Source organism: Heliangelus exortis, chromosome 11, assembly GCF_036169615.1.
Source record: "Heliangelus exortis chromosome 11, bHelExo1.hap1, whole genome shotgun sequence".
NCBI classification, from domain to species: Eukaryota; Metazoa; Chordata; class Aves; order Apodiformes; family Trochilidae; genus Heliangelus; species Heliangelus exortis.
This window is the reverse complement of record NC_092432.1, coordinates 12,481,393-12,496,450: the sequence shown is the minus strand read 5'-3', so window position 1 is coordinate 12,496,450 and position 15,058 is coordinate 12,481,393. Positions and strand designations below refer to the sequence as shown.

General features: G+C 41.0%; 1 protein-coding gene across 4 annotated transcripts in view; it reads left to right on the top strand.

The window, feature by feature from the left end:
* Positions 1–15,058, top strand: part of TMEM266 (transmembrane protein 266) — an 86,859-nt gene that overhangs the window by 1,886 nt on the left and 69,915 nt on the right. Inside the window, exon 1 of one of the 4 annotated variants that reach the window (XM_071754635.1) lies at positions 83–176. The exons of 2 other annotated variants lie outside the window; for them this stretch is intronic. The gene's annotated coding sequence lies outside the window, so the exon portion shown is untranslated. Of the gene's footprint in view, positions 1–82; positions 177–277; positions 475–15,058 lie in introns of those variants that run through there. One more of the 4 variants, XM_071754637.1, reaches the window with a different exon arrangement.

Genomic DNA, 15,058 nt, shown 5'->3' with positions numbered 1-15,058 from the left:
CGCCTGCGCGCGAGCCCGCTGTTTCCTAGGCGACCCGCGAGGAAGGGCGGGCGGGCTGGGCGGGCTCGCGCGCAGGCATTTTCACTCCCCCCCCCAACTCCCTCCTCGCGCCGGCGAGCGCGCGCCGGACCGTTAGCGGAGCGGGAACTGCGCGGTGGCGGCGGGGCGGGCAGCAGGTACGTGCCGTGTCCCGGAGCGGCCCGGGAACACACACACAACCCCCCCCCCTCCATCCCCCACCGCTGCTGCCGCCGCCCCGCGGCGGACCCCCCGCTTCCCCTCCCCGGGGACGGGCAGGGCGGCGTGCCGGGGTCTCTCCGCATCGCGCTGGCGGGGCCGCGCTGGCGGATGAGGAGCGGGGAGCCCCTCGGCGGCGGAGAAAGTTTAGCTACGGGCGCCGCCTCCCGCCAACTTCCCGGCGACGGGGCCCGGCCTGCGGCGGGGGTCGGCGGAGCCGGAGCACCTTCCCTCGGGGTCAGTCTGATGGCGGGGCGGGGGCGTCCCCTCGGGCCGTGTCCGCCCGTGATGCGGAGCGCGAGTGACCGCGCGACACTGCTCCCTCAGGGCAGGGCTGGGGGTGTGCGTGGGTTACCTCAGGGGGTCTGGGGGAAGCTCTGGGGGCTTCGGGGGGGGTCTGAGGGTGGAGTTCTGGTGGTTATCTCCGGGGGAGCTCGGACGGGTTACCTCAGGGGGTCCGGGGAGTTACCTGAGGGGGCTTTGGCAGCCGCGGCCCCCTCAGCCTTCCGCCAGCGCTACGCGGCCGCGTCCCCACAGCCGCGGTCCTGCGCCTCAGGGCGGGCGCCGGCTGCCAACTTCTGGCGTGCGGCTCCCCGATGTCAATAACCCCAGTAACGCCTTAGCGTAGAAGTTGCTTTTATTCTCTCGTGTGGAAAACCCACTTAACGCGTACTACCGCTACGATACGGCCGCTCGAACAGTTTCTTGGCAGGGAGTGCTGTGGATCCGTAAGATGCTGCGGCTCTCTTTGAAGCCCTCTGCCCTAGACTAGCATCGTTCCTTGCCACAAGAAAAGGATCAGTAGTAATTTGTTTTGAGAATATCCATTTCGTTTACCCTAACCGGGGAATTTTGAGTTTGCGTTCCGTAAAAATGTTACGAACTTAATGGGCCTTTTTTTTACATCTGTAGATATACTGTGAGGACCGATGTGCTATAACGGGATAGCATGTCGCGGGAACTTTACTTCAGGAAAATTGAAACCAACGAGCCTATCTTTTCAGTTTGTTAGCGTGCTGAAGTTAATACAAAGATCTGTTAAATCTGTCTCAAGCATGATTGCCTGGTTTTTGCATGCAGGGTTGAGAGCAAACCAACCTACAAGCTCTGTACTATTGAAGTAGAGCATGCACCTGAAACCATTGTAACAGCTGCAAATGATTGTTGCATAGATAAAAGGAGTAAAATGGGTTCTGATGTAGGGATACTTTACAGCTGTGGAAGCAATCAGCAGAGAAGCCTCATTTCTCTGAACAAGGGGCACCTCTTGTTACAGACAGTCAGGAACTGCTGTTTTGTGATATGACTGTCAGGATTCCTAGGTTTTTTGAAAGGCTACTGGAATTTGCACAATCTGCATAATCTGTGCAGAGCAGGGAAGGAATACTTCTCATTTACAGAGGATGTTGAATAAGAAGCAAATATGTACTACTTCAGAGGTGTTATTCCTCCTAAACACTGTGAAGTGTGTGCTTACAGTCAGTGAAGCGATTGAATGATATAAAAGCCTGCATTCCTGAAAGAATGCATACACAAAGTCATTGTAAAATGTTTCTGAACAAAGTGGAGTTTTTGCAGCTCTGTTCTAGTGTTGCTCATTGGATTGCAAAATCGTCTTTCCTCTGTGTGCAAAGGTTTTTGTTCGAAGGGGAAGAAGAGGTGTAAGTTGTACAGAAAGTTAGATGTGGTAAGCACGTAGTAATTATGCCAAAGGCAATGGTGGGCAAAGAGAACGTATAGCAAGAATAACTGTTCTAGTTTCAGAACTGGAGTAGCAGGTGAGATTAAGATCTTAACACCAACCAGTTTATGAAAAGGTCAGTAAGAAAATTAAGATGTGAGCGATGTGTGCTTGCAGTGCAAGTACTAGTGCTAGCCTGCTACTTAGCTGAAGTATTTTCAGATTGTGACTGACAGCATAAATGCAGAAGATAATGCAGAGTGTAGCTGGTTTACGTATTGCTGTGTCTGTTCTAAAAGGTTACTTAGGTATGTGCCTAATTACAATTCTGAAGGTGCCCTGGAAAAGATGCATACAGCTAATTATGCTTCCCCTCTCCTCGGCTCTTGGTGCTGTTGTGCTCTTGCTCCAACTTGGGTTCAGTGGTGACTCCCTGAAACCTGGGTACCCAGCAGCTTGCTGTTTTGTCTCTGCTGGTCTATATACTGCAGGTTCTGACTCTGCAGCAATATTGCATCTCATTGCTTTTAGCACAGAGGGACACAACTAAGAAAACCTCAAGTGTGATCAAGAGCATGGTTTCACTGTTATTAGGTGTGATTACATCCAAATTAGGAGAGGTTTCATTCCCCATGAGGTTCAGATATTACTAAAATTTACCTATAATATATCATCAGTATTGATTTGAATTAGTTTCATTACCTGGGAATAGAACAGCAATTAACTCAATTGTACTATGTCATATAAAAATGCATACTTTGTAAGTGAAGGAAATGGGTATTGTGTCAGTATAGTGGTGCTCAGCTCATCTGCTTCCTTGACAATGGTATTACCTAACAAGCAAAAATACTTTACCCTTATGAACACCACAGAGCCAATATTGACACAGAAGAGTGAGATGGAGTCCTTTCTGCCTTGTGTGTCAGCTAAGTGCTGTTTGCAGAATCCTCATTGCTACTTGGCATGTGAGAGGAAGACCGTAATTTGATTCCTTCTTTTTCTTCCCTCACTGCTTCTACCCTGATACTGTGTGCTGCTGGAACTCACTTGCCACATGCTCATTAGGTTCAGTAATATGAGTGCCAAGTCTGGAATCTGCAGTGTTGGAAAGTAGGGAGTTTGTGGTTTTTCAACTTGAAAAAAAATTCCAAATTCTGTCAATACTTTAGGAGTATTTTTGTAGTGAGGTAGACTTGAGCATACCTCATGGAATACCATCTTCAAGAGAAAAATAATGAAATGTAGGTTTGTTATCCATGTGGGGTGGAACTTGGCCATTGTGCATTCTTGAGCTCTCAAGGCTCCTGCCCAAGGTGAATTGGAAGATTTTTTCCATCAAATTCTTAGATAGTACAGCGGGAGCAGAAGCTGTGTGGAAGATGGCAGAAGTTTACTTCAGTTTCTCTGTCATATTTCAGTCCACCTATTTGCTGCTCTTATGTCCGAGCTGCACAAGAATGATTTATTAGGGTTTAATTCTTAATTTAGGAATAAGGTCACAAGGAGCTCTGTTACATCCATGTAATCCTGTTGAAATCATTGGTTTTGCGTGAGTTTAAAGAAAGACCTTGTAAACTTAATTAGGTTTCCTTTAACTTTTGTTAATAACTAGACATAAAATGCAGTGTTGGCTTCTTTTTTGCTCTGTTCAAAATCATAATATTTTCAGCAGAAGTTTTTTCCTGTCATCTTTGTTTATGTTCTCTAGGGTTCAGTGTTGCTTTGATATATTTCAACTGGAAGATTATTTTGTGGCCTTTGCTGTATCTTTCCTTGCATCATGTAAAGCACCGGGTGCACCCAGAGCATTTCATACCAGTGAAGCTGCATTTTAAAATGCATGTTGAAATCTTTTGGTTGCAAAGCTGAGCTGAAAGTCTGAGAATGCCTGATTTAGAGATGTAGCTGCATGTTGTGTGGCAGCCTGTTCACTGAATAAGCCAATGATTCGCCAGAAAACCAGTATGTGATCTTAACAGGTAAAAAGAGGATTAATGCAAATGGAGCTTAAGTTATATGCTGTTTTAAATATGATGCTTCCTAATTTTCAAGAGCTTAACTTTGAACCCACATAACCTTCTTGCAAATTAGCTGCTAACATAGAACTTCTTATTATGCTGTGTTTTAGCTTTTTATTTTTTTTTAAACAATATATCGAGGTATAAATTTCCTTTGTTGACCTTAACAAATCCCTAAGTGGGATCTGAGCCTTCAGTAGTAATTTCTAATTCAACTAGTTGCCTTGCTTGGCAATGTGGTTACTTTGTGAATAAGGAAGAATCTTTGGGGTCTGTGCTTTGTCTGGGGAAACAACAGATGAAGTCTGACCTATTTCATTCTCCTTTTTGCTTTTGGCCCTGTCATACTTTCCCTTTTTGCCTCAGCAACCCTGTAAGAGCTCTGTAGCAGGCTGCTTGCCACTCTGCTGTTGGAGATGCAAGCTGTCCAGCCATTGTGTACATGGAGTTCATGTCCATTTGAATTTAATTTTTTTGAGAGGCCACCAAATACCTGGTTAAAAACAAGCAGGCACAGGAAAACAGTTCAGTTTAACTTGAATAGATTGCCATGAGACAAAGCATCTCTGCTGTTCCAGGGAACTTCAAAGGCTGCCTGCAAACTAGGTGAGTGTCAGAGATTCTCAAAAAAAGTTACAAAAGTCTTTGTAGTGGGAAGAGTTAGGTGTTTGATATTTAAGTGTGCCTACCAGTTTTTTCCAGTAATAGGAATTAAAAATTCATATATAAAAATAGCAAAAGTCAGATTTTATTGAAGTTGGTGAGACTTTTGCTGTTGAATTATTTTAGTATTTTGCCTTAAATACACTAGTTCATGACTTGCAAATAATTTCTTTTAGAAAAGTACAGCATTTGGACTATCAGTTGACTTAGCTTATGGCACGAATTTAAAGAAAGATCTTTTTAAAAGTGAATTAAAGTGTTGTTGTCTGTAATAATTAAAGTTAACAAACTTCCAGGGTGTAAATATGAGGCATGCAGTATGGGTGGGCTAGCAAGTGGCCTGTAATTTTTCTCTGTATATAATAGCTGCCTAGATCTTATGACTCACATCTAGTAAATAATTGTGTGCTCATCTGGAATGATAAAATTAGACAGCTCTGGAAACAACTTTTTAACAAGAAAGGTTTAGGGCTCCCATGTGAACTTTCACAAGTCTTGTAAAAATAACCCTGCAGCCTCAAAGATTTTTCTTGCACGCATTTACTGGTTTTCTTTTGTTATCAGTTGCTACCTCCAGAAATCTGAATGCTCTTTTTTTTCTTTTTTCCTGTTTGGTCTTAAGAAGAGAAGGACTTTCTGAGCAGGGAGCAGTAGTGTAATTAAATAGATATGTTTAACTTTGAAAGGTGTTATTTTTAGGACTAGCTCAAAAGGGCAGGTGCTCCTTGAAGACATTATAGTACGGCCAGATTGTCTGCTTCAACTGAAAGAGCAATGTAAGACTTAGGTGTCATCAAGGTTTACTTAAAAGTTTTTGACACATGCTATCTCTGGGCAAAAACAAGTTCAGAGAAGGCTGCAGAGTGGGCACAGCTTCTGAGCCTCTCGAAAGTGTCAGCTTCCAGAAAGGCTGACCCTATGGAGAGATGTCTGTGTTACCTTCCCAGCACTTGAACAGGGCCATGGCAATGCTGGTTCTTTTCCCTGGGCTGGTACAATGGATCATCTGAGGAGTGGGACGGGGTTGGAGGTAGCAAGGATACATACCTGTCTGGCATGGATTATGCAGCAGACAACAGCTGTTCCCTAGCTGCCCCCCTGATCATTGCCATTGCTTCCCTGCAATTCAGCTCCCAACATAGAAGGAGCAGAGAACTTTGTGTTTCTGGTAGGAAAGGTTGTGTGTATGGATTAATGGGCATACTGCAGAGATGTTTGTCTCCCCAGTCCCCTTCCTTTTTTCTGATTCATATTTGCTCACTTTTCCACCTTTCAGCAAAGGGGAGCATATGGCAGTGTGCTGTCCAGCTGGTTGCCACTTACTGTGAAATCATTATGCAGATAAATTTGGCCCCATCTTGAATTTCTTATATAGGTAAAACTGTTCACAGAATGGCAGCTGAAATGTTTATTCTGAACTGTAAATGGGAATTAAGCACATAGAGCGAACACAGAGTGCTTTCTGAATATTTTCAATCTTCTCCTATATTAAAAAAAAACCCTTGTGCTATGATAGTCTTTAAAGAAAAAAGACTGGGACCTGCTTTGTGCTGTAAAGGCAAATCCTCTCCCAGAGGATTTGCAGTCTAACTAGACTTTAATGAGAACATTGCAAATGGTGATGGATGCTTAGGAAAGCCTTATATAGGTAACACTGGTTCTGGAGCATGAAATATTCTGTTGACATTTTTGCATCCCAGCACAAGCTAGTAACACAGTCTCTTTAAATGACTAGCAGGTACTAAATTCACTAGTAGTTTCTTTTTTAAAATTATGAAGTGTGATACTTTCAAGAATCTTTGTTAATTTAGGTCTTGTGGGGTTTTGTGCGTATCCAGATACTTCTGTTTCTCTTTGTATCAAAGATCAACACTGGCAGGGTGACTTTGTGTATATTTCTGTTGTCATCAGATTTCACATTACTGACATTTCCATCCTAATAACATTTGTTCTGGTTATCTAAGGGGGTGCCACTGAAAAATTAATTAGGCTATAATTATACTATAATATTCTGAGATCTTAGCTGAAGATAAGGGCTACTTTTGTACATTGTTGTGAGTTGATAACTTGTTTTTCATGTAGCCACAAGGAAAATGCTGTGGTTGTTTACGTTGGAAGAAGTTGTTAAAAAAGCAGAAAGTAAGTGGGAGTGCTGGAAGAAAGTAATTTATCTAAAACAATCCTTCTTGCTGCTTAGGTCAGGGATCCTCACTTTTGATTGTTACATGTGCTGTAATGACCTCACTGTGATATGAGAGTGCTTGTGAACTGGTAAAAATGCCTTTCAATTTCTAGAAAATGTTTCTCCTGTATTGGAGCAGGCAGTGAGATAGAGTTTATTGTCCAAGAAAACCTGAGTTTGAGATTTACTTTGAACAAACTGTTTTTGAACAGAGCATTACTGTGTCTTGTAAATATTTTTAAATGGAAATCCAGTCCTTGGTACACAGCTGTGAAACCAGATTGACAGTGGGAATCCTGAGTAGTTTTTGGAAGAAGGGAATACTTAATGGCTTCTCTTACAGTCTCCTGAGGGCTGTGATCCATTGGTGATCTGTAACTTGAATAGTGTAGTAGTGGTATCACTGAGGACAGTCAGCTCTGCTCTCTGGAACTGAATGGCAGGGCCTGTTAAATTGCTGATGATCTGTATCTGGCAGAACTTTGGAGCTAATTTTTCTTGGAAACATTGAAAGATTTGTGCACAGAGGAATTTTTTTCCAATTCAAAAGGAGGACGAAAAAAAGGTACAGAAAACCCCAAGGTTTAAGAGGCTAGTTAGAGTAGTGATTGGGGTTTTTTTAATGCGTGGTGTTGATGTCTTCTGAGAGATGTTATTTAAATATTCAGGAGTTTGTTGAAGGGTAAATCTGTGATGGATGTAACTATGACATGCTCAGAGTCATGGATATCTTTGTCAAACTTGGCTCCCTGCTACTGTTTTTTAATGTGAAAATGAGGAAGAATTCCTTCAGTACTTTGCTGCTTGTGAGACAGAAATAACTGATAAGGCTACATAGTTTCTCTGTGATCAGAGAAGTCCGGATCAGGTGATCAAAGTGACTCCTGAGACTTGTTTAGATGTAGTTAGACCCTAAAGATATGTAGGTTCAAGGTACTGACCATTTTCTTGCATCTATTATTCTGCTGTAGAAAAAGTAGTAACTGTTGTGGAGGTAAAAAAACATGGTTCTAGCTAAACAAGAGACTGTAACAGTTATCCTGAAGTGCTGCTTTTAGGCTGATACCTAGGATTCATACCCTGTCAGAAAGTAGAGGATTTTTGATATGTAAATGATGATATACTTTGAAATGCTGGGAAAGCCTGGAGCACCAGGCAAAGGATTCCCTCAACAGTCAGAAGTATAGGAGCACAGGGACACTTACAAGCCTTTGATTATTGAACTACATACTGTCCAGTTGTAAGGGTGTTTGTTCGTTTGTTTTAAATTACATTCTGTTTGGATAAAGAAGCCTTGTCAGCAACTCGTTGTTCTCTTCTGAAATTTGGGAGCTATGGGAACAAAATGTGTCCTTTTTCCTTTAGTGGCTGGATGCCATTCCCAATCTGAATGCACTGTTTCAATCTAAAGAATAATGAGGCTTCTTGCTTTTGAAGAACACCTTTCTGTCCAAAATTATTTCCCTTTTTGGGGGAAGGAGGGAAGAGATTGCAGTCAAAGTAGTTGGTAGCCTGCCAAGGTCTGTAGATAAAAGCATTGGATACAGTGACCAGAGACTAACTGGTTGTTCACTTGGCACATTTGGAAGCATGGCCAGTTCTTGATGTGCCTGGGTGACTAGCATCAGCTTAGTGTCTGATTGGTATTTGCTGGGTTAAATGAAGTGCTTGTAATATCTAATGAGAAATGATCTGCCTCCTCAGCTGAAAACACTGTTAATGAACATCTTCACAGAGAGCCTTGGTGGAGAGTTTTCATAGACTGAGTGAACATGTGAAGTGAGCTTTCTTCTCCTTCAAGCCTTCAAGTAAGTTTAAAGGTACATAGGATAAATTGACTGGGAAATAAAGGCTTGCACAGTTCACATTGTCAAGAGAGGGTAGACTTCATGCCCTAGTGCCAGAATATTTCAGATTTAAAAAATCCTGTTCATACATATTCACTTTTTCTTGTTGGCCGTGTGGGGCAGGAGTTTTCTTTCCAACTAATGTCTAATGTAATGAAGTACTTACCTTGATTATGATGCTATCAGAAAGCAGAGTGGTTTATCATAGAATTAAGATAGAAAAAAGGAAGGCTGGCATTCAAAACACTGTATTAGAAAAAGAAGAATTTGGTATCAGAGGAAAAAGAGGTGGTAGTGGTATTTTGCTTCCTTAATAGAATATCTGATCTTGGGTCTTTACGCTGGTTTCGTTTAAATGGCTTAACAAAGCACTTTGGTCAGAAATAGACTGTTTTTCTGTTAGTTTCACTGGGTATACAAAGCCTACTGTATGAACAGCACTTGGCAGGAGAAGAACATAATGTATCTGAAACCTTTAATTATATGCTGTAGGTAGCTCTGTCTAGGTCAGACACCAAATTATCAAATAATATATTATAGGCCTTCAGACCTTGCTCAATACCTTGATTATTGAATAATTGGTCTTTGTTATGCAGATAATGGCACTGTTTCCATTCTGAGCATAGGTTTGAAGTATTTTTGTATAGAATATTTGTATTTTAAATCATCTGTTATGCAGCTGATTTAAGAACTAAGAACAGAGTTCAGTGAAAGCTTGTGCAACAATTCTAGTGTGTGTGTGTCACACTTCTACTTTCTGTGTGCTAGCAGCAGTTCTGGCAGTTTCCTAAAGGGTTTTTTTTTGTTGTTTATTGCATTTAGCTTTGTATGGGTGCTTGTGTTCAGCAACACTGAGGACCATACAGGCTGTTTAAATATAGATTGTATTAAAAAACAAAACAGAAAATGCCCTGAAGAATAAAGCAGTTCAGATGCTTCCCAAACTGCTTGAGGGCAGAAGTGAAAGAGAACAAGTAAAGGGTTAACACGTGCAAGGAGTTCCAAGAGAAATGGCATGTGTTTGTCTGTCATGCATTGTACCTTATTTTACTGATCTATAGAAGAGAAGACATTTCTACCTTACGAATAAGTATTTAGACTTTTAAATGCTTTAAGATCCCAAGGTGGAATAGGAAAATATTGACTGCAGTGCCAATAGCTGATAACTTTTGCAAGTGTGTCAAGATCTAAGGAAGTTGGCAGGTTTCTCTGGACACTTACTTCTGTAAGCTCATGCTTGGGGGTAGCCATCAGCTTGGTGAAATCCCCAGTTGCTCCAGTATTCTGTTTTAGAAAGGCTGGGGAACAATGTGATCATGAACAGAGCTTTTCCTCTGGATTTCATCCTGCTTAAGACAATCTTATTTTCTTTCTCCCTGACTGGAGCTTAAAAGAAAGCAATAAGGTGATAAAATTATTGCCTCAAAGGACAACAAAAGTGATCATACCCACTCTAATGGTTTTATTGTATCAGGTGCAGCGTATTCAGTTAATCAAAACAGGTGTTCTGTATCTGTGACTGTTTAGCCTGCAGAAGATCAGTCTGCTTTGCTGGAGAGAAGTTATATTTTCAGTTTGAGCTATATACCCATTTGAGCTGTGATCAGCACTCTGCCTTCCCTAAGGAGATGGTGATGATTGTAGCATTTATCATATATAAAGGAATCTGTCCTGCTGTATATAGCTGCCATAAGATGTGAAAAATGGGGAAAAAGAAGGCAGTTTGCATGATCTTGGTAACCCGTTAGACAACAAAACTGGTGAAGTAAAGAAATCACTTCCCCACTTCTCACCCAAACCCCATCTTTATCCACAGCAATAGTTAGGAGCTGGCTGATTTGGTGGTGTGTCTGTAAAGGAATCTAATAGCAGAATATTGTCTGCAGTGCTGGTGTGGTGTTCTGGGCATGAATCAGTTCACCCATCCTGCTAAGACATGAACTTTTAGGTAAAGGAAATGCTCGTTCACTCTAGAAGCTGAGTATGCAGATGGGATGCTGTGCTTTGCATTGATAATGGTTACTTGAAAATGAAGTGCAATGATGGGCAAGAGGCTGAATTGCTCAAGGAAAAATCCAAATGGTACCAGTGTTTTAGTAAGAGGAGAGAGTTTGTCTGGCTTACTTAGGACGAAAAAACACAGAATGTAGTGCATGTTCTGCTACTATCAAGCAACCCTATGGCTAGAGCAGAGATGTGAAACCAAAGGCAAAAGTTCTATTTGGGGAAGGGAAAATGGAGCAAAATGAAATGGCTGAGCGTTTTTCCAAGGAAAAACACTGAACAGCTGAACATAACTCTGGTCTTAGTGTGGTTTGTAACATGTAGCAAAGGTGATGGATTGGTGATTCTTCTGACTTGGCAAAATTAAAGCAGCTTTCTGGGAATTGCAGCAAAACAGCTTTAGAGGCTGCTTACAGATTTAATCTCCTATGAGAAGTATGTGCCTGTGCGAGGGGAGGAGAAAGAAAGTACATGTGAGCCCAGATCAAAATAAAACCTGAGATCTCAAGGTGCTGTATAAGGCCTGATTTTAATTTCTCTCTTTTAGACAATGGAGCTACATGTTACTTAATTTCTAATGACTTTCCTCAAATCAGCCTAAGTTATGTTTCCCTTTCAGCCCCCAAAGACTGAACTAAAATGGTTCTTGTGATTTAAGCAAGAAGAGGAGATATATGTAGCAACAGCTGCTGAATGAACATGCTGGACCTGGCTGCTCCCCTTCTTGCCTATCATGACATTTGGTGTCAGTGGCATTCAAGCTGCTAACTGTTAATTTAACATCCAGGTGGCATGATGGGTGAAGATAATGCCTATGTCCATAGCTAGAGTGTGTATATCCCCTATACAAGGCATATATCAATGTGGGATCCAAGCTTACATTTTTGCTGGTTTTGAGATAGTTTTGTGTTTTAGTGCATGTTTAAAGTTATTGTCATTTCTCCAAAGTGTAGTTTTGTATTTTATATTAATTTATAACGGAAGTGTTGGAGGAAACCTTTCAAGGCATGAGTATTTAATAAATTAAGATCAAGTAACATGTTCACTGTTGCAATCTATTTGCCTAGAAAATTCTACCAGGTTTTTCCTTAAACAAACAAATAAGGTCTTTTGCTCTTCCCTGGTTTTCCCCAAGTTTTGACACAGTATTAACTGAAAAAGTGCATAGGTTAGGTTAGGGAGAGCATGTTTGCCTTGTAGAATTTTTGTCATTATCCAGAGTCTGTGTATGTACATGTGGATCCTGTAATTTTTGTGCCTTTAGTGCTCTCTCTGAGGTCATCCCCTTGTAGAGGTTCAAGTTTGATGCATACTTTAGATCAAGTTGTCTCCAGGACCACCTTTCATCTCATTGATTTGCTGTGATATTTTTATGCTAGCTGTAGCAAAAGGAGAAAATGCTTAAGGAGAAATATTTTAAGAATTGTACTTTTCATCTTTTGGACACAAACTGGTATAGCACAGGGGAGAAGAGTCAGCAGAACGTGACCTAACCATCTCTAAGTTGGAGCAGAGTTTGAGAACATCTGGACTGTAAAATGCACCTCTTGAACTTTGATTGATCGGTTCCTTCGGCTGTCAGCCATGAGCTATATTTTTAGATACTTGCAGCAAATCTTATTGCATGTGAAAGAATGCCAGAACCATAGTTTGTCAGAGACTGTTTTTCAGTAAGTGGGGAAAAAGGATTTGGGGTTGAGTTAAACAGTTAATTTGCTGCTGCATTGCAGACTGCAGTTTGTACAGCTGGACCTGACTTAACTGTAAACTGGGCAGCCTGGCAAGTAGTATCAAAGTCCAGCTGCAGCAGTGCTGGCTCAGCATGAATTGCTATAATCCTTCTCTAATAGGAAGAGGAAAACCATTGGCCTGGGTGCAGTAAAGCAATGTTTTCTTCAGTAAGCCATTTCCTCTCAAAGCAGAGGGGGGGGAAAATGTGTGTTTGTCCTTAAATTTACAGCTCACATTTCACCATGGTTTGATAGGGTTTGTTTGTTTTGTTTTGTTTGTTTTCACACAAACAAAGGGAGGTACAGTGATTTAGTGGCAAATGACCAGGTTGACTCTTTATACTGGTTAAAGTCTGATGTGTGCTGTGATTACACATCACACTATAGCACAGGGGGTATTCCTTGGGACTTCTGACATGGGGCTACTCTTGTTGAAAGTAGGAGAAATTAGTTCTGCCCTATAAATGTGTGCTCTGTCTGCCATCTGCAGCAGTACACGACTTAGTGGGAAGATGCTTCAAAAGGGTACAGCTGCCTGAATGGATCTACAGTCATTGATTGTCTTAGTCCCAGAGGAAACAGAAGTATTCTGCTCTTGGATGTGCACAGTGTTTCAGCCTGCCAGCGAATTATTTTTCTAGCCTTTGGTTTGCCTACTGCTTTTCTCTGAGTTTTCTCAGACGTTCATTACACTTGACTTAGTCACAGATCTGTTTTGTGCTTAGTAGAAGCTCTATTACCAGCAGCTAAGGAAGATTGATGTGCATTTAAAAAAAAATTACTCCTTAACAGGATATTTTTTCAAAAACTTCAATCTTTGATTCAAGACAAGTTTTTCTGTCCTGAATCATTCCCTGTTTCTCATCCTACATATCCTTCGATTTTTCCTGAAAGATGCTATCTTCAGTACCACAGTAAGTATGATAGGTTTCTTAAACCAACCCATAATTTCTATAAATAATTTATATTTATTTAGTATATACTTATTCAAGCCTGTGTAATCTTACTACTGCAGACATTGTCTCAGATTAGATCTAGTACTTTGGAGCAAGGTTTATGTTGCTTCAAAAAAACACCTTCTAAATGACCCAATATGTCTCTAAGCAGCATGTGAATATCAAGTATGGGACAATTTTTCTTGCCCTGAAAGATTGTTTCTATGACCTACAAAAATCATACAATTCTGGCTGTCATCTTGGTATTTTCCCCATATCAGTCTGGCAGTAGAGTTTGCTGTGATTGCCTTTGACAGCTCTCACTGAGAAGAGATTCTTGATACCATCTGAGAGCTTTCTGTCCTGTGTTTTGCAGATGTTGTAAACTCAACTGGTCTTAAACATCAATTGTCAACCTCATGTTTGAAATCAGTAAATTGAGAGTGAGGAAGATAACACAAGAAAAACAATTTTATTATGGACCATTGTTTTGGAGCCATGAAAATTAGAAAGGAATGATCACAAAATACTGCCTCTTTAAACCCCTCGTTGCGTTTTGGAGCAAGCAGTTTGTCTCATTTCTACTGCCTATTTTTACAGTGTCAGGGGCAATAAAATTCTGACCTGAGACCAGTATAATCTCAAATTCCTTGATGATCTTATTTTATTAGAGAACTTTTATTGATTTTGCAGTCTTTTATATTTCTGATTCAAACAAAACTTTTTAAACAGAAGTAATTTTATTTTTGCAAGATTTATATATGTATTCTTTAAAGTCCAACAACCTATGCTTATTACTGGAGACTTTTCTTCCTATTGGGAAATGGCATTTTTCACTGACTGAGTGTCATACTGAAAGCCAGAAATAAGAGTTCTCATCTAGATCCTGACACATGTTTACCAAGTGGTCCTGGACCTTGGGTTTGGTTAGGGAGTAGGGACTCGTTAGTTTACGTAAATTTTTAGAAGTGGTAGTTATTCTGAGGCTGGAGATTGATACATTATTTAGCAGATAGTGCTGGAGTTGGAGAGGTTCACACAATGTTGATATAAAAGTCTTCCTGAAACATTTTGAATGGCTTGATCAGCTCTTCATGTTTCTAATCCAGAAGCTACTGCAGATATGCATCATTGCTCTCAAATGTCTATCTTTAGACACTTCTTTCTGAGTCTCCTACTTCCTAGAAATGTTAATGACTCTACCCTGGTAAAGGGTTTTCCATTTTAATAAAGGTGAATTGATAAATCTTAACAGGTCTGTTTGCAGCTGTAAGAGACAGTTCAGTTTCAAGCAGGTGGCCAGTATGTGTTATGGGTTTAAGAGCAAAACTGTGTTTTATTTGCAACTTAGCATTTGTTTAGTGTTTCAGGGCTTGCCTTGCAGTTTGGATTCCTTGCATAACCATTGCTTGAAAAGCATCCTTTTATCTGATCAGTGTATTAGACAGAACCTCCTTACTGGATATAGGTCATGGGACTTCAAGTATTAAATAAGATCCTGCTAAATTAGAGCTGTGGAGGGTGGCAGAGTGACTGCTCTGTTGGGTCAAACAGTAGTGGCCAAAGGTTTTCTGAATGTGTGTTGCCAAAAGAGGCAGAATGCCCCAAACTTGCTCTGATGGATGCTTAGGAGCAGCAGCACAGAATGTTGGAGGGTAACAAAGATTTTTCTGTGGTTAGGTTTTCCTGTTTTCATTATTGTCTTCTGTTAAAAAGAAAATGGTGACCAAACAAAGTTTTGTCAAACATCTGCTTTACATA